This window comes from Schistocerca nitens, chromosome 2 (assembly GCF_023898315.1).
Source record: "Schistocerca nitens isolate TAMUIC-IGC-003100 chromosome 2, iqSchNite1.1, whole genome shotgun sequence".
Taxonomy (NCBI): Eukaryota; Metazoa; Arthropoda; class Insecta; order Orthoptera; family Acrididae; genus Schistocerca; species Schistocerca nitens.
The window spans coordinates 950,632,761-950,655,622 of NC_064615.1; positions in this window are offsets into that span (position 1 = coordinate 950,632,761).

Sequence of the window (22,862 nt, forward strand, 5' to 3'; positions counted from 1 at the left end):
CTGAAGTGGGAAAGCGGAGGAACAACCACTGCTAAACCAAGACCTCATGTATTAACGGACAGGGACCGTCGAACGTTGCGGAGGGTGGCTCTAAAAATCACATGAAATCAACGAAAACAATCTTTCACAAATTCTGAAGTGCTACCAGTAATCCAGTTAATGCAGTCACTGTGCATAAGGAGATAAAAAGTATGGGTTACAATTGTCGAGCAACTCCTCATAAGACACATTTTTGAAGCCAGTGTTAAGCAGCATTTGAGGTGGTGTAAAGAGCGACGACCTGGATAGTGGATGACTGATTTGGAATGATGAATCACACTACACCATGTGGCAATCCGATTCCAGAGGTAAAATAGTACATTGGGGCTACTCAGGACGACGTCGTTATCAGGAGAAACAAAACTGGCGTTCTACGAATCGGAGCGTGGAATGTCAGATCCCTTCATCGGGCAGGTTAAAAGCAGATATAGTGGGAATTAGCAGGAGGAACAGGACTTCTGGTCAGGTGAATACAGGGCTATAAATAAAAAATCAAATAGGAGTAATGCAGGAGTAGGTTTAATAATGAATAAAAAGTAGGAACGCGAATAAGCTAGCGAACGCGTTATTGTAGCCAAGATAGACACGAGACCCACACCCGCCATAGTAGTGAAAGTTTATATACTGACTAGCTCTGCAGATTGAGGAAATGTATGATGAAATAGAAGAAATATTTCATATACTTACGGGAGCCAAAAATTCAATTGTCATGGGGAATGGGAGACTGGAATTCAATAGTAGGGAAAGGAAAAGAAAGAAAAGTAGTAGGTGAATATGGACTGAAGGAAAGGAATGAAAGAGGAAGCCGCTTGGGAGAATTTTGCACAGAGCATAATTTAATCATAGCTAACCCTTGGTTTAAGAATCATGAGACAAGGTTGTATACGTGGAAGAGACCTGGAGGCACCGGAAGATTTAAAATTTACGAACCAGATTTTACATCGTAAGACATTTCCGGGGGATAGATATGGACTCTCGCCACAATTTATTGGTTATGAACAACAAATTAAAACTGAAGAAACTGCAAAAAGTCAGTAATTTATGAAATGGGATCTGGATAAACTGAAAGAACCAGAGGTTGTAGAGGGTTTCAGAAGGGGTATTGGCGAACGATTGCCAAGTACAGGGAAAAGGAATACAATAGAAGAAGAATGGGTAGCTTTGAGAGATGAAACAATGAAGGCAGCAGAGGACCAAGTTGATAAAGACCAGGGCCAGTACAAATCCTTGGGTACGCAAGATATACTGAATTTAAACGATGAAGGGAGAAAATATAAAAATGCGACAGATGAAGCGGGAGAAAGGCAACACATACGTCTAGAAAGTGAGATTAACAGAAGTACAAAATGGCTAAGCAGGAATGGCTAGAGGAGAAATGTAAGGATGTACAAGCATATATCACTAGGGGTGAGATAGATATTGCCTAAAGGAAAATTAAAGAGACCTTTGGAGAAAAGAGAACCACGCGTTTGAATATCAAGAGTTCAGATGGAAAACTAGTCCTAAGCAAAGAAGGGAAAGCGGAAAGGCGGAAGGAGTGTATAGAGGGTCTATACAAGGGAAATACACCTGAGGACAATATTATGGAAATGAAAGAGGACGTAGAGGAAGAAGAGAAGTGAGATGTGATACTGCATGAAGAATTTGATAAAGCACTGAAAGATCTAAGTCAAAACAAGGCCCTGGGAGTGGAAAACATACAATTAGAGCTACTGATAGCCTTGGGGCTGCCAGCCATGATAAAACTCCTACATTTGTGGAGCAAGATTTGAGACATGCGAAATACCTTCAGACTTCAAGAAGAATATAGTAATCCCAATTTCAACGAAAGCAGGTGCGGACAGGTGTGAAAATAATCGAACTTTCAGTTTAATAAATCACTGTTGCAAAATACTATCGCGAATCCTTTACATAAGAATAGAAAAACTCGTGGAGGCCGACCTTGGGGAAGAGCAGTTTGGATCCCGTAGAAATGAAGGCACATGCGAGGCAATACTGACACTACGACTTCTCATAGAAGATACGTTAATGAAACGCAAACCTATGTTTATAGCATTTGTGGACTTAGTGAGAGCTTTTGACAATGTTGACAGGAATACTCTTTCAAATTCTAAAGGTGGCAGGGGTAAAATACAGGAAGCCAATGGCTACTTACAATTTGAAAACAACCAGATGGCAGTTATGAGTCGTGGGGCATGGAAGAGAAGCAGTGGTTGAGAACGGAATGAGACAGGGTTGTAGCCTATCCCCGATGTCATTCAGTCAGTATACTGAGGAAGCAGTAAAGGAAATAAACGAAAAATTTGGAGTAGGAATGACATTACAGTTTTGTCAGAGACAGGAAAGGACTTCGAAGAGCAGTGGAACGGAATGGATAGTATCTTGAAAGGAAGATATAAGATGAACAATAAAAGCAAAACGAGGCTAATGGAATATAGTGGAATTAAATCAGATGATGCTGAAGGAATTAGATTACGAAATGAGACACTTAAAATAGGTGAGTTTTGCTCTTTGGGTAGCAAAATAAGAGATGATGAAGTAGAGAGGATATAAAATGTAGACTGGCAATGGCAAGGAAAGCGTTTCTGAAGAAAAGTTTAACGTCGAGTATAGATTAAAGTGTCAGGAAGTCCTTTCTGAAGGTATTTGTATTGAGTTTAGCCACGTATGGAAGTGAAACATGGACGATAAACAGTTTAGACAAGAAGAGAACAGAAGCTTTTGAAATGTGGTGCTACGAAAGAATACTGAAGATTAGATGGGTATATCACGTAACTAATGTGGAGGTACTGAATATAATTGGGGAGAAGGACAATTTGTGGTACAGCCTGACAAAAAGAAGGGATCGGTCGATAGGGCACATTCTGAGAAATCAGGGATCACCAATTTCGTGCTGGAGGGAAGCGTGAGGGGTAAAAATCGTAGAGGGAGACTAAGAGATGAATATAGTAAGCAGTTTCAGAAGGATGTAGGTTTCAGTAGTTACTTGGACATGAAGAGGATTGCACAGGACAGAGTAGCATGGAGAGCTGCATCAAACCAGTCTTAGGACTGAAGACCACAAACAACATAAACATGTCTAAGAGCATTGTGTGCCCTCGGTCTTGCCGGAGTGGTTACACCAGTTCCTGCCAGATCACAAAAACTGACAGTGACCGCATCTGGTGACGCCTCAGGGCTGATGTTGACACGGCGGTCGGTCGGTACCCCTGCGCCTTTAAGATCTGTTCTGCCGTGTTTGTGTGTTTTAAGAGCATTGTGTACTGCGTACAGAAGAGGAACAGTTCGGAGACATTGATTATCAGCATGCCAATTCACTTCGGCGTAAAACCGACATCTGTGAGACAATGGTCTATGGACAATTACACTCCCGAAATGGACTGGGCAGCCCGGATTCTCGATCTGAACCCAATGGAGCACCTTTGGGATGAGCTAGACTGTCGGCTTCGCTCCAGACTCCAACATCACTGCCTTCTCTGCTTCAGGTTCTTTAGGAAGAATAGGTTGCCGTTCAACAGATATTCAGACATCTCACAGAAAGTATCCCCTGCAGAGTTCAAGCAGTCACAAAGGCGTATGGTGGACACACCTTATGTTAATATCCCTTAGTAGGTGTCCGGAAACTTTTGATCAGAGAGTGTAATAGCGGAGCAAGTCTATCAGTCATTGGTTAGACACAAACCATCCTGGATTTCTGTGTGAGCTACTGCTTCCTATTTTAGTTTTACTTACCTTCGTTATTATGAGACGCTCATTTTTGTGACGTACTAGGTGAGTATTTTCAATAAACTCGCCATGATGGTACCCCAATTTTTCGTTTGCTATTGATAATCATCCGCATTCGTGTCAGAAGCCGCACTTCATTTGTTTGTAACTCAATAGTAACAGGTATATATGATAAAATACAGGGAGCGAAAGACTATTTACGAATTTGACAGAAAGTAGACTACAGTAATAAGTGACGAAAGACATGCAAATGCAGCAGTGGTTGAAGAGGGAGTGAGACAAGTTTCTAGCCTACCCCTGGCGTTATTCACTCTGTACACTCGGCAATCAGTAAAGGAAACGTAGGTGAACTTTGGACGGGCACTTAAGTTAAGGAAGAAGAAATAATAAGTTTGAGGTTTGCCGATGAGGTATTTCAGTCAAGGACGTAAAGGCGTTGAAAGGAATGGATAGTTATAAGATGAACATCAACAAAAGAAGAAAAAGTAATGTAGTGTAGTAAGATTAATATGGATGATACTGTGGGAATTGGATTAGTAAACGAGATACTAAAAGTATTAACTGCTTTTTATCATTTTACAACAAAGTAACCGAACGATGGCCGCAGTAGAGAAGCTGTAAAAAGAAGACGACAGCAAGAGAAGCATTTTTTGCAAAACGGGAATTTGTTAAATCTGTACTGCTATATAAATAAAAGTCGTTGTTTAAAGTTGTTAACAAAAATCTCGAAACTTCAAATTTTTACACGAGATTATAATGAACAGACGGAGGGACGCAGGCAGTGTATTTCCTTTAATGTGTTTGATATATATAAATATGTATATGTACTATACAAAGAGGAAAAGCTTGTAGCAAAAATCTCGAAAAGTCGTTGAACCCTTTGAAAACAAATTTGTCAAGAAATTTTCGAGATTTTTTGATAACCATGTTTCCTCTGTGTACATTAATTGTATATATAATGTGTACAGAGGAAACCTTGTTAGCAAATAGCTCGAAAATTTCTTGACCACTTTAGATCAAATAATTACACAATATTCTAATACACATTATATATTTATTTAATACGCATAAGTATATTACAGCACACAATAAGGAAAAGTTATTAAACATTTCGGACCGTCCTTGACTGACACTTAAAAGTTATTACACAGTACTGTAACTAACATTCACACAGGAATTGGCTGAAATCTTTTAAGCAATCATGAAGAGGAGTTCTCGTACAACAAGCTGCGAGAAAAAAGATTCTATCTTGCGAAAATGAGCTGTTTCATTTCCCTTCTCGCAGCCAGTTTTAATTAAAATAGCCGGGCATTTAAACCATTTCACGGTTTGTTTCTCCCATACTTATTCCTTCTACATATACAGAAATTTTAAACACAAATTGTATTCGCAACTATACGCTATTTTGGTGTCTTCCTAGCAGTCGGTTTTTATAGAACACAGGAAAGAAATATTTATGTCTTATCGGATTATGATTAGGATACAGCTACCGGATCTGAATCGTCTGAAACTTCGTAATCCTGCCGGTATGCAGAAATACTCTCACTGAAGCTGCTATCCCCAAAGAGCCAGCAGCATGAGAGATCTGTGATACCCCACATACCAATGACCCCAATGATTTACCCATTCACTTTAAGATATTTCAATTCCCAATCAATGTTTCATTGGCAATAACAACAAACAAGGTTTAAAGCCAGAGAGAGGGGGGAAGAGGAGATTTGCAGAATGAGGGAGGGGAAGAAATGTAAATAGCGAGGGAGAAGGGCGTGACGGACAGAGAGAGGGGAGAGGGGATGTAGGACAGAGGGGGAGGGGGAGGAGATGGAAGGAGAGAGGGGAAAGGAGTTTAGGACGTATATCTAATTTCCATACATATTTACCATTTGCGTAGGAGTGCCGGGTTCGCAAGTTCTAATATAAATCGAAGTGTTAGAAATTCTTTTCTTTAGGTATTTTTCTGGACCTTATCCTTGACGAACGTGAAACATGGGCGATAAGCAGTTCAGGCAAGAAGAGAATAGAAGTTTTTGAAAAATGTTGCTACAGAAGGTAGCTGAAGATTAGACAGATCGAGTAACTAACGAGGAAATACTGAACCGAACTCTGGAAAAAGGAAATTAGTGGCACATGTGACTAAGACAAGTTATTAGTTCATAGGACACTCAATGAGGCATCAAGAAATTGTCAGTTTGGTAATGGAGGGAAATGTCGGAAGTCGAAATTGCAGAGGGAGACCGAGATATGACTTCAATAAGCAGTTTCAAGTAAATTTAGGTCGCAGTAGTTCATCGTAGAGAAAGAGGATTGAACAGCATAGACAATCGTGGTAAGGTGCATCTTCGGAATGAAGACGACAATAACAGCTGAACTTATCGCTAAGCACAACATCGCAACACCTGCAACTCGCAGCGGATAGGAGAAGGTTTGACTTCTTACTCGAGAGGTCTCATCTCGCCTTCCTCAGTGATATAGTTCTACGTGGTACATTTGATTTGCACTATGGTCACTACCAAAGGGCAAAGCTTTTGCTTCTATTTAACAATGTTAAGGGCAAAGCCTGAGAGGGATATTGTACAAAGCGTACGAAAAGCGATTTTATAATACCAAGTACGCTGCTAATTTTGATTGCTTCTATTTTTGAAACAGGCCTGTTTCGGCTGAACTGCCATCAGATTACCTGTACATAAATGATATTTTTGGTATGAGGGTTTTCACATCCATATGATGTAGGTAGTTATCTCAGTGTCTATTTGTTTGTTAATTTCGTTCGTTTGGTGTTATTGGAACAATAATGGTTGCTTATCTCCTTATCTGACTTACGACTTTATGTAGTTATCAGATTGTATTCTTTGTCAGCAATCTCGTGATCACTCATTTGACAGATAATCCACGGATACTATATGGTTACAGGCAGTACTTTCTATCATTGCTGCTGCTGGGTATTGTTCCTTGCTACTGTCATACTTTTTCTGTGCATGATACCTACATGTATGTATTTTCTTATAATTAATGCTCGTTTTTTAACATTTGGTTTTGTTAACAAATTTTGGTAGTCCCATTATCTTAGTTAATACTTACTTTGCTTATTATTTGCACGTCCAAAGGAAAGTAATTAAAAGACAAATAGACAGTGACAGACCAACTGACATCAAGTGGATGTCAAAAGCATCAGGCGTATGTAAAAATGTTTATTAACGAAATCCATTTAGGGGCTGCTACGGTCGCAGGTTCGAATCCTGCCTCGGGCATGGGTGTGTGTGATGTCCTTAGGTTAGTTAGGTTTCAGTAGTTCTAAGTTCTAGGGGATTTATGACCTAAGATGTTGAGTCCCATAGTGCTCAGAGCCATTTGAACCATTTGAAATCCATTTAATAACTACCTATAAAATTAATGTGCCAGAACTGTGTACCAATTACTTGTAAATAACCTGAGTTCAGCGAAAATTGGCCTATTGTATAAACATAAGCAATCAATGTCCTTAAAAGACATACTAATGAGCGAGTCCAGAAAACTATAAACTGAAAAGGTAAATTAACTGGGTGAATCGAAACTTACTAGAGAAGTCACTAGAAAAATTAGAAATCACAGCGCACTTAACCTCAGCTATTTTGAAATACTGTAGCAAGCAGGGAGAGGGGAGTGATAAGGTATCAGGCCAACAAGCAAGTCATCCAGAAAAAAAACCTTTTTTTAATAAAAAATTATTTCCGTTTTTTCCTTTTAAAGGCGTGAACTTTAAGAATCACAGCAAAGTGTAAGAACAAACGCAAAAGATTTAATAACTGAAATTAGAGAAATTTGCGAGTATATTTGGGAGCACTATATAGTGTGGACGTTCTATCTACACAATTTCAAATGGCACAGAATGAAATCCAGGGTCTACTAGAATAGACAAGAATGTTTAAGCTTACACATTTTCCGATGAAAAAAAACTACCTCACTAGTCAGCACATCAACTGAGACCTGTATACTCAGCAAATGAAAAGAAGGAATCGGCAGTCGTAGTATATAAGTTGAGCTAAATCTAGAAAATATAACTTAAACGCTTTAGGCTGGTTGCATAAAAGAAAGTCCAAATAAAATTGAAACAACGACCACATGGCTTCCACTGACACAATAAACAGGTATTAGGTTGGTACAAAAGAACGTAGCGTTTTTGTTTCGCATGTTGGTATTGCAGTTGCTGTGGGTTTCTTTAACGATTTTTGTTTTTAATTCACTGTTGCTATTTTTTTTATGTAGTCATTGTGTCATTTGTAGATACAGAGTGGAACTGCGGACGCTAGAAAATGGAGTGCCAAGTGGATAAATCGGAACATTTCCAACATATTCTTCTGTTTCAGTTTAATTGAGGGTTGACAGCAGCGCAGGCAGCCAGTAACATTTGCACCACATATGGGGATAACGCCAATCGACAGAGCATGGCAAGAAAACGGTTCTCTCGGCTTGAGGAGGATCGTTCTGACATTTGTGACTCTCCATGCTCAGGGAGAGCTTCGGGTTTGATGAAGATAATTTAAATGCATTAATCCATAATGATCCGCGTCAGTGTAATTGATGAACCGACATGTATGATGAACTGTGATCATTTCACCATTTAGCGACATTTGTAAGCAATGTGGGAAGTTCAACAATCAGGTTATGAGTACCGCAGGCTCAAGTCAAAATGACTAAAATCTGCGGTTAGCCATATGTGCATCTCTGCTTGCTCGTCGTCAATTGGCTCGTGAACAACGCCGACCATTCCTATCCCGCATAATTACTGGTAACGAGAAATGGTGTCTTTATGCTAACGCAAGGAAAGAAAGGAACGGTTGAGCCCAAACAAAGCAGCAATCCCCCGTACAAAGACCTGGTGGAAGAGAGACAGTATAACCGATGGCACCCCATACCATCACGCCGGGTGATACGCCAGTATGGCGATGACGAATACAATCTTCCAATGTGCGTTCACCGCGATGTCGCCAAACACGGATGGGACCATCATGGTGTTGTAAACAGAACCTGGATTCATCCGAAAAAATGACGTTTTGCCATTCGTGCACCCAGGTTCGTCGTTGAGTACACCATCGCAGGCGCTCCTGTCTGTGATGCAGCGTCAAGGGTAACCGCAGCCATGGTCTCCGAGCTGATAGTCCATGCTGCTGCCAACGTCTTCGAACTGTTCGTGCAGATTGTTGTCTTGCACACGTCCCCATTGTTGAGTCAGGCATCGAGACGTTTGTACGATCCGTTACAGCTATGCGGATAAGTTGCCTGTCATCTCGATTGCTGGTGATACGAGGCCGCTGGATCCAGCACGGCGTTCGGTATTACCTTCCTCAACCCACCGATTCCATATTATGCTAACAGTCATTGGGCGAGTGGGGCTGAGCGGTTCTAGGCGCTTCAGTCTGGGACCGCGCGACCGCTACGGTCGCAGGTTCGAATCCTGCCTCGGGCATGGATGTGTGTGATATCCTTAGATTAGGTAGTTTTACGTAGTTCTAAGTTCTAGGGGACTGATGACCTCCGGTGTTATGCCCCATAGTGCTCAGAGCCATCTGAAACTTTTTTTTTATCTCGACCAACACGAGCAGCAATGTTGCGATACGATTAACCGCAATCGCGATAGGCTACAATCCGACCTTTATCAAAGTCGGAAACGTGATGGTACGTATTTCTCCTCTTACACGAGGCATCACAACAACGTTTTACTAGGCAACGCCGGTCAACTGCTGTATTTGTATGAGAAATCGGTTGGAAACTTTCCTCACGTCAGCACTTTGTAGGTGTCGCCACCGGCGGCAACCTTGTGTGAATGCTCTGAAAAGCTCATCATTTGCATATCACATCATCTTCTTCCTGTCGGTTAAATTTCGCGTCTGTAGCACGTCATCTTCATGGTTTAGCAATTTTATTGGCCAGTAGTGTACCTTTGCGGATGAAAATGCGCCCCGAACATGGCTTCAAGAGTTGTTCGTCTCAAAACCACGTGATTTCTACAACCGCGGAATCGAAAAGGCACACCAGCGTTGTCAGACTACTATAAATAGTGAAGGACAATGTATTATTAATGACTTAAGTCTCTCTTACGTCTATCAGTTGCGTTTATTGAACTTATGGAATAACGCTAATAACTTTTGCACCACCTCAATCCTGAGTACAAAATTACATCACGCAAAGGCAGCAAGAATGCTGGAAAAAATGAAAACCAGATTCAAATCCCCTGAAAAAAACAGTGTCATGAACAGAAAACTTCAGCAACGTAAGTTAGGCACCGGTAAGCTTTTAAGTAAAATCAGATTAACACAAACCTAAAAAACACACAATCCGTATGATCTAGTGGATAGCTTCGATTATTCGTATTGCTTTCACGAGCAAGTCCAATGGGCCCCAATGCCTGTGATCCACTAACTCCACTTTGCCTGTAAATGCTGGAGCTATAAATAACAGATTAAGTTTCGTTATCCACCAAATACGAGCTATGTGATTCTCGGGCGTATGATTTGATAGAAAAGCGCTATCCAGTCGCTCGTAATAATATTCAAATACAGTAATTTCTCATAGCACTCATGTCCATCATGGCTGCCAGCTAATGCAGCTCGCCGCTAACTCATCCCCGGAGAGCGCTCATATGCCACCTGGCGACACACAAAGCAAACCGTTGTTTATCTACAAACAAACATATTACTTATCGAATACGTGAATAATAAGATAAAAATCTCTAAAACGTGAATGAGTATTGGCAAATATATAGCTATGCAACCTTTTTAATTTCCGTACTGATGAGGTCATAAAAAAACCATGTTAATACCGATGTAAGTTTTGCAGAGTTAATTTAAATATCTGAGGAATCTTATTAAGAGTAAAAAAATCAGATGATGCTCGTTCGTAGATCAATGTCGTTCCTAGATCATTTTAAGGATAGCTATATTCGAAGAGAATTAAATGTGGAGCTACTGCTCTTATAAGGAAATAAGAAATAAAATGCGTGGATCATGGTCAACTTATGGAAGGCAATAGCTTCGCTAAGGTGCTTTGCAATATGATCGCAGAGGAAAGCGGAAAATCTGTTACCTTTTCAAAAGAGGGCGTGAACAATTTTGAGGCGGAACAAAAATAGGTCTAATTCGTGAGGTACTTGGCAATAGTGGTAAATGTTTACAATTGGATGGTGTTATTTAATGATCATTGTACCTCCCTATTCACATATGGTCAGCTTCCGAGCCTGGCCTTCGGGTTTCCGCTCCTACTGTTCCCTCTTTTTTGAGTATAACTTTTTGATCATGTTTGTATGCTGTCAATAACTGAGAAGCCTACAACTTTGAAACTTTCTCTTCATTTCACATAATCTGTGTTTGTGCTAATGCGTTCTTGGATGTGTTTCCCATGCTTGAACACGATTTTGCTATTTACTCCCGTATGCAGTAGTAAACCGTAGACAATTTTTTCTACATTACATCTGTAGGTCATACTTCCCAAAACCAAATACCCTCAAGAATTTAAGTGCACGTTTCAGGCAACCAAATGAGACTGCCATCTTAGATCTAAATACCGAGTGAGCTGACGAAATCATTAAAGTACCGGCGTGCTATTCGGGAGGAGTGGAGTTCAAATTCTCGACCATACCTCAATATTTATTCCATAAAATCGATCCATTTATCTGTTTGCATGTTACGGTATCCTCAGAATTCCAGTGCATTAAACTTCCGCTTCTTTATCTCATGTGTCCATGTTTTATTTCAGCACATGAGTATGACTTCAGAAAATAGTGCACTAGCAGTAATTTGGTTCGCCCCTGCACAGACAGCGCGGAAGGGAAAGAGACAACAGTAGTGGTAGCGTCTCCGCCATGAATGGTCACCACACGGTGGGAAGCTGCAGTTTGATAGCTGAAGCCTATGAACAAACGTATATCTCGCTTAACTAGTAACCTACAGCAGATGAGTCTGAAAACGATCGTGTTAGCAAATTGAGTCCGCTAAATACACTCCTGGAAATGGAAAAAAGAACACATTGACACCGGTGTGTCAGACCCACCATACTTGATCCGGACACTGCGAGAGGGCTGTACAAGCAATGATCACACGCACGGCACAGCGGACACACCAGGAACCGCGGTGTTGGCCGTCGAATGGCGCTAGCTGCGCAGCATTTGTGCACCGCCGCCGTCAGTGTCAGCCAGTTTGCCGTGGCATACGGAGCTCCATCGCAGTCTTTAACACTGGTTGCATGCCGCGACAGCGTGGACGTGAACCGTATGTGCAGTTGACGGACTTTGAGCGAGGGCGTATAGTGGGCATGCGGGAGGCCGGGTGGACGTACCGCCGAATTGCTCAACACGTGGGGCGTGAGGTCTCCACAGTACATCGATGTTGTCGCCAGTGGTCGGCGGAAGGTGCACGTGCCCGTCGACCTGGGACCGGACCGCAGCGACGCACGGATGCACGCCAAGACCGTAGGATCCTACGCAGTGCCGTAGGGGACCGCACCGCCACTTCCCAGCAAATTAGGGACACTGTTGCTCCTGGGCCGGCCGCGGTGGTCTCGCGGTTCTAGGCGCGCAGTCCGGAACCGTGGGACTGCTACGGTCGCAGGTTCGAATCCTGCCTCGGGCATGGATGTGTGTGATGTCCTTAGGTTAGTTAGGTTTAAGTAGTTCTAAGTTCTAGGGGACTGATAACCACAGCAGTTGAGTCCCATAGTGCTCAGAGCCATTTGTTGCTCCTGGGGTATCGGCGAGGACCATTCGCAACCGTCTCCATGAAGCTGGGCTACGGTCCCGCACACCGTTAGGCCGTCTTCCGCTCACGCCCCAACATCGTGCAGCCCGCCTCCAGTGGTGTCGCGACAGGCGTGAATGGAGGGACGAATGGAGACGTGTCGTCTTCAGCGATGAGAGTCGCTTCTGCCTTGGTGCCAATGATGGTCGTATGCGTGTTTGGCGCCGTGCAGGTGAGCGCCACAATCAGGACTGCATACGACCGAGGCACACAGGGCCAACACCCGGCATCATGGTGTGGGGAGCGATCTCCTACACTGGCCGTACACCACTGGTGATCGTCGAGGGGACACTGAATAGTGCACGGTACATCCAAACCGTCATCGAACCCATCGTTCTACCATTCCTAGACCGGCAAGGGAGTTGCTGTTCCAACAGGACAATGCACGTCCGCATGTATCCCGTGCCACCCAACGTGCTCTAGAAGGTGTAAGTCAACTACCCTGGCCAGCAAGATCTCCGGATCTGTCCCCCATTGAGCATGTTTGGGACTGGATGAAGCGTCGTCTCACGCGGTCTGCACGTCCAGCACGAACGCTGGTCCAACTGAGGCGCCAGGTGGAAATGGCATGGCAAGCCGTTCCACAGGACTACATCCAGCATCTCTACGATCGTCTCCATGGGAGAATAGCAGCCTGCATTGCTGCGAAAGGTGGATATACACTGTACTAGTGCCGACATTGTGCATGCTCTGTTGCCTGTGTCTATGTGCCTGTGGTTCTGTCAGTGTGATCATGTGATGTATCTGACCCCAGGAATGTGTCAATAAAGTTTCCCCTTCCTGGGACAATGAATTCACGGTGTTCTTATTTCAATTTCCAGGAGTGTAGTTTGACAAATGTAGACGTTCGAAACCAGTAGTTTCTCATTTAGAGTACCATATCGAATAAACAAAGGATCAATCAAAGCAAAATAATAACGATGAAACATTGGCAAAAGGGATCTCGGAAAACAAAAAAACGGGTGAAAATGTAGTGAGGCCGACCACGTCCGCCGGCAGAGGTGGCCGAGCGGTTCTAGGCGCTACAGTCTGGAACCGCGCAACCGTTACGGTCGCAGGTTCAAATCCTGCTTCGGGCATGGATGTGTGTGATGTCCTTAGGTTAGTTAGGTTTAAGTAGTTCTAAGTTGTAGGGGACTGATGACCTCGGATGTTAAGTCCCATAGTGCTCAGAGCCATTTGAACCATTTTTTCGACCACGTCCTTCATTACGATACTGACCGTATACATAAAAGAAAATACATGCGTGTCCGAAGGTACTTTGCATCGTAATTCGGCATAACACAAGCAATGAAGTATCGTATTTACCCGCCGACACCGGACAGGCGACTTTCAAGAAAAATGTCTCTCCTGTACCGGAATATACATAATGGATGTAAGAGTGCAGGTTTTAGACACGTGGCTGACAACTTATGGAAGCTTGGGTGTGGTCCTGAGTCGTGCTTTCATAGCCACATGGCAAGGCGACAGCTCGCGATAAGCCGAAAATCCGGGTTCGAGTCCCGGTCCGTTACAAATTTTCATTGTCTTTCTATTATATAGTTGTTTGCCCATATTCACAATTGTGATTACTCTTCATGAGCTTATAGCTATTTTATCCTCTTTTATTCTCTTCACTGAGTGATTAGAATAGCTAGCAGTTCGTGCAACACACTATAGCTCAGTTTTTTACGAGATGTTCGCTTCCTTGTTTGCACCTGATGACAAAAATTTAATCGCATTGCAAATAATCACACGCAGCTATGGTGCCTGAAGACTGTGCTGCCGTGCTATGTACTGAGGTGAGAGCAGCGAGAGCAACCCAATTACACAGGTCGGCAGACGGCAGTCAAGTGGGGCGTCCGTCCCTTAGGAACAACGGAATGGACTCGCCCAGCGTTCACGACAAGAATGAGTTCTGCCTCGATGCCTCATTATTTTGAGTGAGCAATATGTGAGTGAAAACAATAGTCGCCTGTAGAGCTATAGACACGCTGTAACGTTGTCAAACAAAGATATGCAAAATCACAAAATCACATTAAGTGGCTGGATGTGATTGATGGGCGAAGCAGCTACACGAAGTGCACTTAACTGTTGGAGGCACGTATTAAAATATGAGGAATACCTTTCACATACTTAAGACAGGAGAACAAAAATATTGGAATATCTACAGCAAATAACAGGACCTTGGGTGAAAGTGTTGCTGTCTGAAATGAGATTAACACACAGGAGAAAATTACTTAGTGTTGAATCAAAGCAGCCATAAGATCACAGGCCAGAGGTCACACAGAGTTCGTAGTAACTGACGGAAAGTTACCGAATCAAACAAAAGTGATATCTGGCGTTCCCTAAGGAAGTGTTAAAAGTGCTATGCTGTTCCTAATCTGTATAAACAATCTGAGCAGCCCTCCAGATTGTTTGCAGATGGTGCTGTTATTTACTGTCTCGTCAAGTCACCAACACAATTGCAAAATGATTGAGACAACACATCTGTATGGTGCAAAAAGTGTCAACTGATTGTAAATAATGGACAGTGTGAAGTGAGAGACATAACTACCAAAAGGAATCCGCTACATTTTCGTTTCACGCTAAATCACATAAATCTAAATGCTTTGAATTCAACCAGATATTTGGGTATTACAGTTACGAAAGTGGAAAGGTCAGGTAGATAATGTTGCCAGGAAGGCGAACCAAAGATGGCGCTTATTGGCAGAAGTTGCAACAGGTCTACTAAAGGAACTGACATTGTCTCTTTGAGTAGTGGAATTGATGGAAGACACTGAAAAGGTTAAATGAAGGGCAGCTCTCTCTGAGCCATCTGTAGTTTGACTGGTTCAATGCCGGCCGCCACGAATTCTTCTTCTGCGCTGATCTCTATATCCCATAGGGTAGCTCTTGCGCCTTACTCCCTCCACTATTTGTTGGATGTATTCTGTTTTTTCTCCTACAATGTTTCCCCTCTACAGCTAGTACGACGGAAGTTATTCCCTTCTTCTCTTCAGTGCTTTTCATATGTTCCTTGCTTCCCCGTTTCTGTGGGAAACGTCATTCTTTATCAGTTCACTTAATTTTTAAAATTCTTCTGTAACACCACATCTCAAACTTTTCGATTCTTTTCTGCGCCAGTTTTCCCACTGTCCATGACGTGCTCCAAACGTACATTCTCAGAAATTTCTTCCTCAAATTAAGGCCAGTATCTGATACTAGTGTGCTTCTGTTAGCCAGGAATACCCTCTTTGCCTCTGCTAGTCTGCTATTGATGTCCTTCTTGCTTCGTCGGTCATGGTACTTTGTTTACAAGGCATCAGAGTTGCTTAACTTCTGATTCTGTGTCCAGTATCAACATCTAGATATACATCACTATTCCAGAGTTCACGCTTAAGTGCCTGGTAGAGAGTTCTTCGAACCATCTTGAGACTACTTCACTACCTTTCCACTCTATAACAGGGCATCGGAAAAAGTGACATTTAAATCATACTGTACGAGGTTTGATTCCTCTTATTTTATTACGATGATCAGTTCTTCCTATGTAGGATGACAACAATAGAATTTTTTCAGATTTAGACGAGAAAATTGGTGACTGAATTTTCGAGAAAAGACCTGGCCTCAACGCAAAATGGCTTTTTTTTTTTCAACGATAGTCACCCCAACTTGCTTATCATATCTTGGACACTTTCTTTACTATTTCGCTGTGATAAAAAACGATATGTCTTTCTTTGGACTTTTTCGGCGCCCTCTGTCAATCCTCTCTGGCTAGGATCCTATACCGCACGGCAGTACTCTAACAGAGGACGAACAAACTTAGCGAAGGAAGTCTCTTCAGTAGACCTATTACATTTTCTATGTGTTCTGCCAATAAAACACAGTCTTTGGCTTGCCTTCCCCACAACATTATCCACGTGATCGTCCCAGTTGGTTTTTTCATTATGCATAAAGACGCTCCAGTTGTACTTGACAAATCTTTTATTTGGATAAAGTCGTACGCACTATCCACGTTTTAAGATGAAAATCCCATCTTCACATCTTCAGGTATCTGACTCCGTACGAGTAAATCGTACCGCTCATGTAAAAAAATCATCAAATCCATCAAGGCCCATGCTGGATTTTTTACATGACTGGTGCGATTTTTCTCACACGCAATCAAGCACGTGAAGGTGGAATTCACATCTTCAAACCTGGGTCGTGTGTACGATTTTATTCATCACGGAGTATTTTAACGACAGTTGTGGGACTCCCCCAGAGAGGATGATGATGATGATGATGATGATGATGATGATGATGATGATGATGATGATGTCCCATACTCCGAGGAGCGTAGCGGACGATGTGGGAGACCCGCACGGCCGTACTAGGCAAGGTCATAGCAGAGGTAGTTTGCCATTGCCTTCCTCCGACCGTAATGAGGATGGATGATGATGACGACGACGACGACGACGACGACGACGACGACACAACACCGTCATCTCGTGGCAGCGAAAATTCCTGACCCCACCGAGAATCGAACCCAGGACCCCACTCAAGATTTGTAGTTACAACAGTGCATATGGAGTAAATGAAATGATTACATTTACAGATGAATAGCACAAGCGGTTCTGAGGTACCAGGTATCGACCGATGCAGGAACACTGATGTTAGTACGTAGTGTAGCCTCCACGGGTGGCAATGCGGGCGCTGACTCCGGCGTCCAGTCGCTCGTGCAGATGACGAACACGGTTCTGCGACACTTTACGCCACGTGCTCCACCTGTTCACGTAGTTCTGTAAGAGTTGTTGGCTGACGAGTCGCTCGAGTCACTTCTCGTCCCAACATCTCCCAAACGTGCTCCATTGGAGACATGTCCGGAGACAGTGCTGGACAGGGAAGTCCCTGCAAGTCTTACAGAGCACGCTGAGCTTCACGGGCATTGTGTGGGCGCGCATTATCCTGTCGGAACAACACATTGCAAGAAGGCAAAAGAACGGATCTAATAACATTCTGCATGTACCGAGCGCTGGTTAGTCTCCCCGCCAAAGGTGTCACATCACAGACCAAAGGCGCGGGAGGGGCCAGTGTGTGTTGGACAAATGCACTCTACGAGACAGCACTCACCAGGTCTGTGTTGTACATGCAAATGACCACCACTTGCCTGCAAGCAGAATCTGCTTTCATCGTTGAAGACGAAGGCACACCATTCCATATTCCTAGAGATCCTCCGATGGTAGCTGTCCAGCCGTGCACGTCGGCACTGTTGCGTGACTGTAGGCCGGGCTAGAGTAGTGCGTACCCGTAAGCCCCCTGCTACTAACCAGTTCGTAACAGCCCTCGATGACACGTCTGGGCTCGCAAGCCATCTTATCTGTGCTGTGGTAACTGCACGATCTGTCACTGCTGTCCTTACAATACGACAATCCTTGAGGGCGTCTGAGCTGAGTGGACTTCCAGGACGTCGTCTACGGGTGTGAGAATGTTCACCTAACTACTGATACCAGCATCGTTGCACAGCACACGCACTTCTCGGAAAGGGCCATCCCGCCAGTCGGAAGGCCACAGTTTCATCCCTTCGAAACTCGCTCAGTTGGCTCTGGGAAGCACGAGTACATTTGTATGGCATGGTTGCCTGGTTGCTTCACACGTTTGCTCCACAATGAGCCGTTTGGGTGTGAGTATTTCCTATTAAACTGTGGACACAGATGGTGCTCTGGTAGCTACGCCTCAACGCTGTCTGTTGGCAGGCGACGTTGAAACCGTTGACAGTACACCTACTACCTCTTAGGTGGAATTTTCCGTCTTAGTATCAAAATCGACGTCGTCTTTCAAGGTGTACTAACTTTCTTCCGGCAATGTATTATGCCAAGCCGGCCGGTGGGGTCGACCGGTTCTAGACGCTTCAGTATGGAACAGCGCTGCCGCTACGGTCGCGGGTTCGAATCCTGCCTCGGGCATGTATGTGTGTGGTGTCCTTAGGTTAGTTAGGTTTAAGTAGTTCTATGTTCTAGGGGACTGATGACATCGGATGTTAAGTCCCATAGTGCTCAGAGCCATTTGAGCCAAATTATGCCAACGTAAATTGGTAGCAATTGTAATTCCTAGGCATTTATCAGAGGCTGAAAATACAGCTTGAGTTGTAAATTACTTTATTTTCACACGAGCTGTTTCGGACTGTTATAAGCCCATCCTCAGTTGTCGTAGCTGTGCTGTGGTCCCCGAGGGCCGCGTGTACAGGGACTTACTGTTCTGCGCTCATAGGTAGCACACCGCGCCTGGTACACGTGGCGCTCGGGGACCACAGTACAGCTCCGACAACTGAGGATGGGCTTATAACAGTCCGAAACAGGTCGTGTGAAAATAAAGTAACTTACAACTGAAGCGGTATTTTCAACCTCTGCTATAATGCTCAGTTGCGGATGTTCTGCCAAGAGGCATGCCTAGGCATTTAGTTGAACTGACGACCTTTACGTTCCTGTGATTTATGGAGTAACAGAAATTTAGCGAATTTCTTTTCGTACTCATAAGGATGCACTGTCGTATCAACCCGCTCAATACACATTGAACCACCAAGCCACCATAATCGAATAGCAAGCAGAAAATAGTTGTCAGACGTAAATGAGCTTCATTCGCTAACAGTACTCGTGTCTGACTTGCTATCTGTTCGTGTTGTTGTTCGCCCAGCGCACAACCTGCAAGAGACGGAGGTGACCCAGACCAGCACATTAACGAAGAAAATTGTAAGACAATGGCTAGCCAGAGTACAGTTTATGAGTGGCTTCATTTAGATAAGTGCAGACTCGTTCCCAGTTTCCGCCTCATTAAACACGATGCATAAAAAGTCCAAATATGGCGCAACTACATTACATTAACTCGATTCATATATAGATGGCACACAATGTTTTAAGTCTTTTTCGCTTAACTGTGTAATAAAATAGCGGACCTTTCATTATGGGACAATCATTGGGACGAGGCATCACATGTAGCTTGAAATACAGCTATATACACGACGGAGAATGAAAACCTTAAAGCATTGACCCCATACAGTGTTTCAATATTTCCCAGTACGACATAAAGGCGTCATAACGGCACGTCGTCTGAAGCAGAGTGTAGCTAGTCGTTAAACCGACGATGAAAACAGCCACAAAGGCTCTACGACGCTACGCCACCAGATGAAATGACGCAGTGGTATATTCATTGTTCCTATATTGGGCACTATTGCTTCGCAGAATAACACCCAGGGCAAATTGTACAACTTTCACAGCTTCTCTTATTACCCCTTTCACTCTTCAACTAGATCTGATAATTCCGACACCCGAAGATTTCCCTAGGCACGTTCACATTCAGCTGAGAGCGAAAGGACTTTTTCTCCTGTCCCATCTCTTTAAAAGTGACGAAATTAGTCTTATTAGGAATATTTGGTTGAGGCAAACATATATCGTCTAAGAATATTCTAGAAAGTAGAAAAAGGTCCACAAATAGAATTTTGTAACATGAAAGATAAAATTTACGAGTCTTCAACGCTTTATTTGCTTTCTTTTTAAGGATGCCAGTATACGAAGCTACAGTAGATACATAGCACTGAATAAGTACTGCAGAGTAATTATGTTGAAGTAAAACTAACAAAAATGGCTATGTTCTGTGCTTCTGATGCTGAAAACATAACGGGAATCATATTCTTCACATGTTCTGAGTATGTAAATCACAGGACAGAAGTAATCCATCGAATGAAAGAATCCCATTTAGCTTTGGTAAACCAGCTTGCTAACCGGCGACGATTGATATAGTATAGTACGGGTGCAGACTGCGGTCGAAATTCGACCAACTGCGTCAGTGGGTCTCATCTGTGATAGCAAATGCCGCGTAATTTCAAAGTGTCTGAAATTTTAGCAGCAGAACTGATCCGTGGCAAATCCTGTGTTGTAGCTAAATGTATTCCAGAAATAATTATTTGATTTCTCTTAAACTGCTTGATGTTTGAAAGGAGCCTTTGACACACCGTGTTGAAAAATAAATTTTGCGTTAATGGCGGCAAATTAACTTGTCCCCTTTTAACAATACAATCTGAAAGCCGTTGTATCACGTAAAATCACTTTAGACGCGATATGATTTGCATTACAAAATCTGCACTGTGAATTCATCAAACCGCAATTACAGTTCTCAAAATTATTTGAAATCGTGTTCAGTGTGCATTTAAACGAATCTATTAGAACGATATTAGAATTATCGTTATCAACATCTGCATTATCCTTCTCTACGCAGAAATTGTGTCTGTAGCTCTTCCTCTTTCAGTCCGACCCGTTAATATTCTTCTTCGATGCATAGCCAAAAGCAAATATAGTTTCCTTATCGTAAGGGACGTTGTGGCTACTCAGAATGAGGATACTCAAAATTAGGAACACTAAATTTTTTGGTGATGACGGCTACGGACACAGAGTTAGTTCCGTTTACTGTTACACCAAAGTAACTGAAAAAACGACGCTAAAAAAAAAAAAAAACGTTTGCAGTCTCCTACGGCTGCGTTACTACTTTTCGTTTTCCACTGTTGACAACATCGACAACGTAGCAGGTACAGCATACGCGTGTTACTGCAAATGAACTGTCTGCAACACTTGAACGTCATCATCCCTAGAATGCAACTGAACGAAACATTGTTACTTTCATTTGTCACTTTATATATATATATAATGTCTGTGTGTGTGTACTTCCTCTCATAATGGCAGTATACACATGATTTTTTTTTTTTATTTTGTGCACGTCTACGGCGAAGTTAAAAAAAATGGTTCAAATGGCTCTGAGCACTATGGGACTTAACATCTGAGGTCATTAGTCCCCTAGAACTTAGAACTACTTAAACCTAGCTAACCTAAGAACATCACACACATCCATGCCCGAGCCAGGATTCGAACCTGCAACCGTAGCGGTCGCGCGGTTCCCAACTGAAGCGCCTAGGGCCGCTCGGCCACACTGGCCGGCCGGCGAAGTTCCCTTCGAATGATATAAGCCTTATTGGCCTCCTATTAATGTTCTTGTTGTCGGTGGTGGTGGTGGTGGTGGTGGTGGTGGTGGTGGTCTTCACTTCTGACGACACCACTGACCTAGCAGTTGTTGCACTGTAGCTGCCTGGTATGCATATTTCACTCTAAATGAACCAAGTAAATATGAATGCACCTAGAATGTGATTTCACGAAATGTTACTTTCGTGCGTCATTTCTCCCGCAGCAACTGATCGGTGCACAGGACGATCGTTGGGAGCTCTTGAACTTTAGATGTTCAGGTATTGCAGATTTTAATGCATGTTAGAGAATATAATATCAGTGTCATGAAGGTGAAAGCTTATACTTCCTTTTTCCACTCTTACCGGCCATATACAGACGTTATTTTTTCTTTGTGCACATGTATGGCAGAGTACGTTTCGAATTATAGAAGGCTCGTTGGTCTCGTTGTACAGTTAATATTAAAAATCGCTATTTCAATGTCCATGTTCACATGTTAATATTATGATGATAGCTAATATTTTACAAGTTTATCATAGTGTGTAAACTAAACCTTTAGGTGAGTCCTTTACTCTGATTATACTCCACCATTTAGTACAAACATGATCGTAAAATTACAAACGTGTGAAGTCAGAACTTAGACATCTAGAGACGAGGTGCAATGATCACGAAACTGAACTCGCACTGGGGACGACTGAGACGCGGTTCCTCGTCTGGCCATGCAGAGTCGAGATTGCCGGTTTCTCTAATGCCCACACGGCAACTTCTGTAAGGGGCACAAGCAATCAAAGTTAAAAAAATTTGCGATAGAGACCTGTCAGCATGAGCGGGCAACACAAGGGCCTAAGAGTTCACTCTCTCCGACCGAACATGAGGGAAGTTTTTATAAATTGCGCCATTTTAGTTGCAGTTGGGCCATGATACATTTCGTTCCGCGGCACAGTCCGTATCCCGTTCATTCTGGGCCACTTAGATTTGGACTTTTTAAACTTCGCCTTCTGCAAAACATAATGTATTAATTTTGACTATTTTCCCACACGTTTCGATATGTGTGTCATGTTCTGTGGGTCCCAGTTTGTGTTGTTGTGGTCTTCAGTCCGAAGAATTGTTTGATGTAGCTTTCCATGTTACTCTACCCTGTGGAAGCTTCTTGGAATCCGAATAACTACTAAATCTTATATGGTTTTGGATATGCTTACTGTATTCTTTTATTGTCCTCCCTCTTCCTTTTTTAAACTCTACCCCCCCCCCCCTCCTCAAACACTTCTTTACAGTACTTCCATTGGTGAGCCCTTGGTGTCTCACAATGTATCCTGTCAACTGAACCGATCCCTTCTTTTAGTGAAGTTGTGCCACAAACTACTTTTTTCCCAATTCTATTCATTACTGCCTC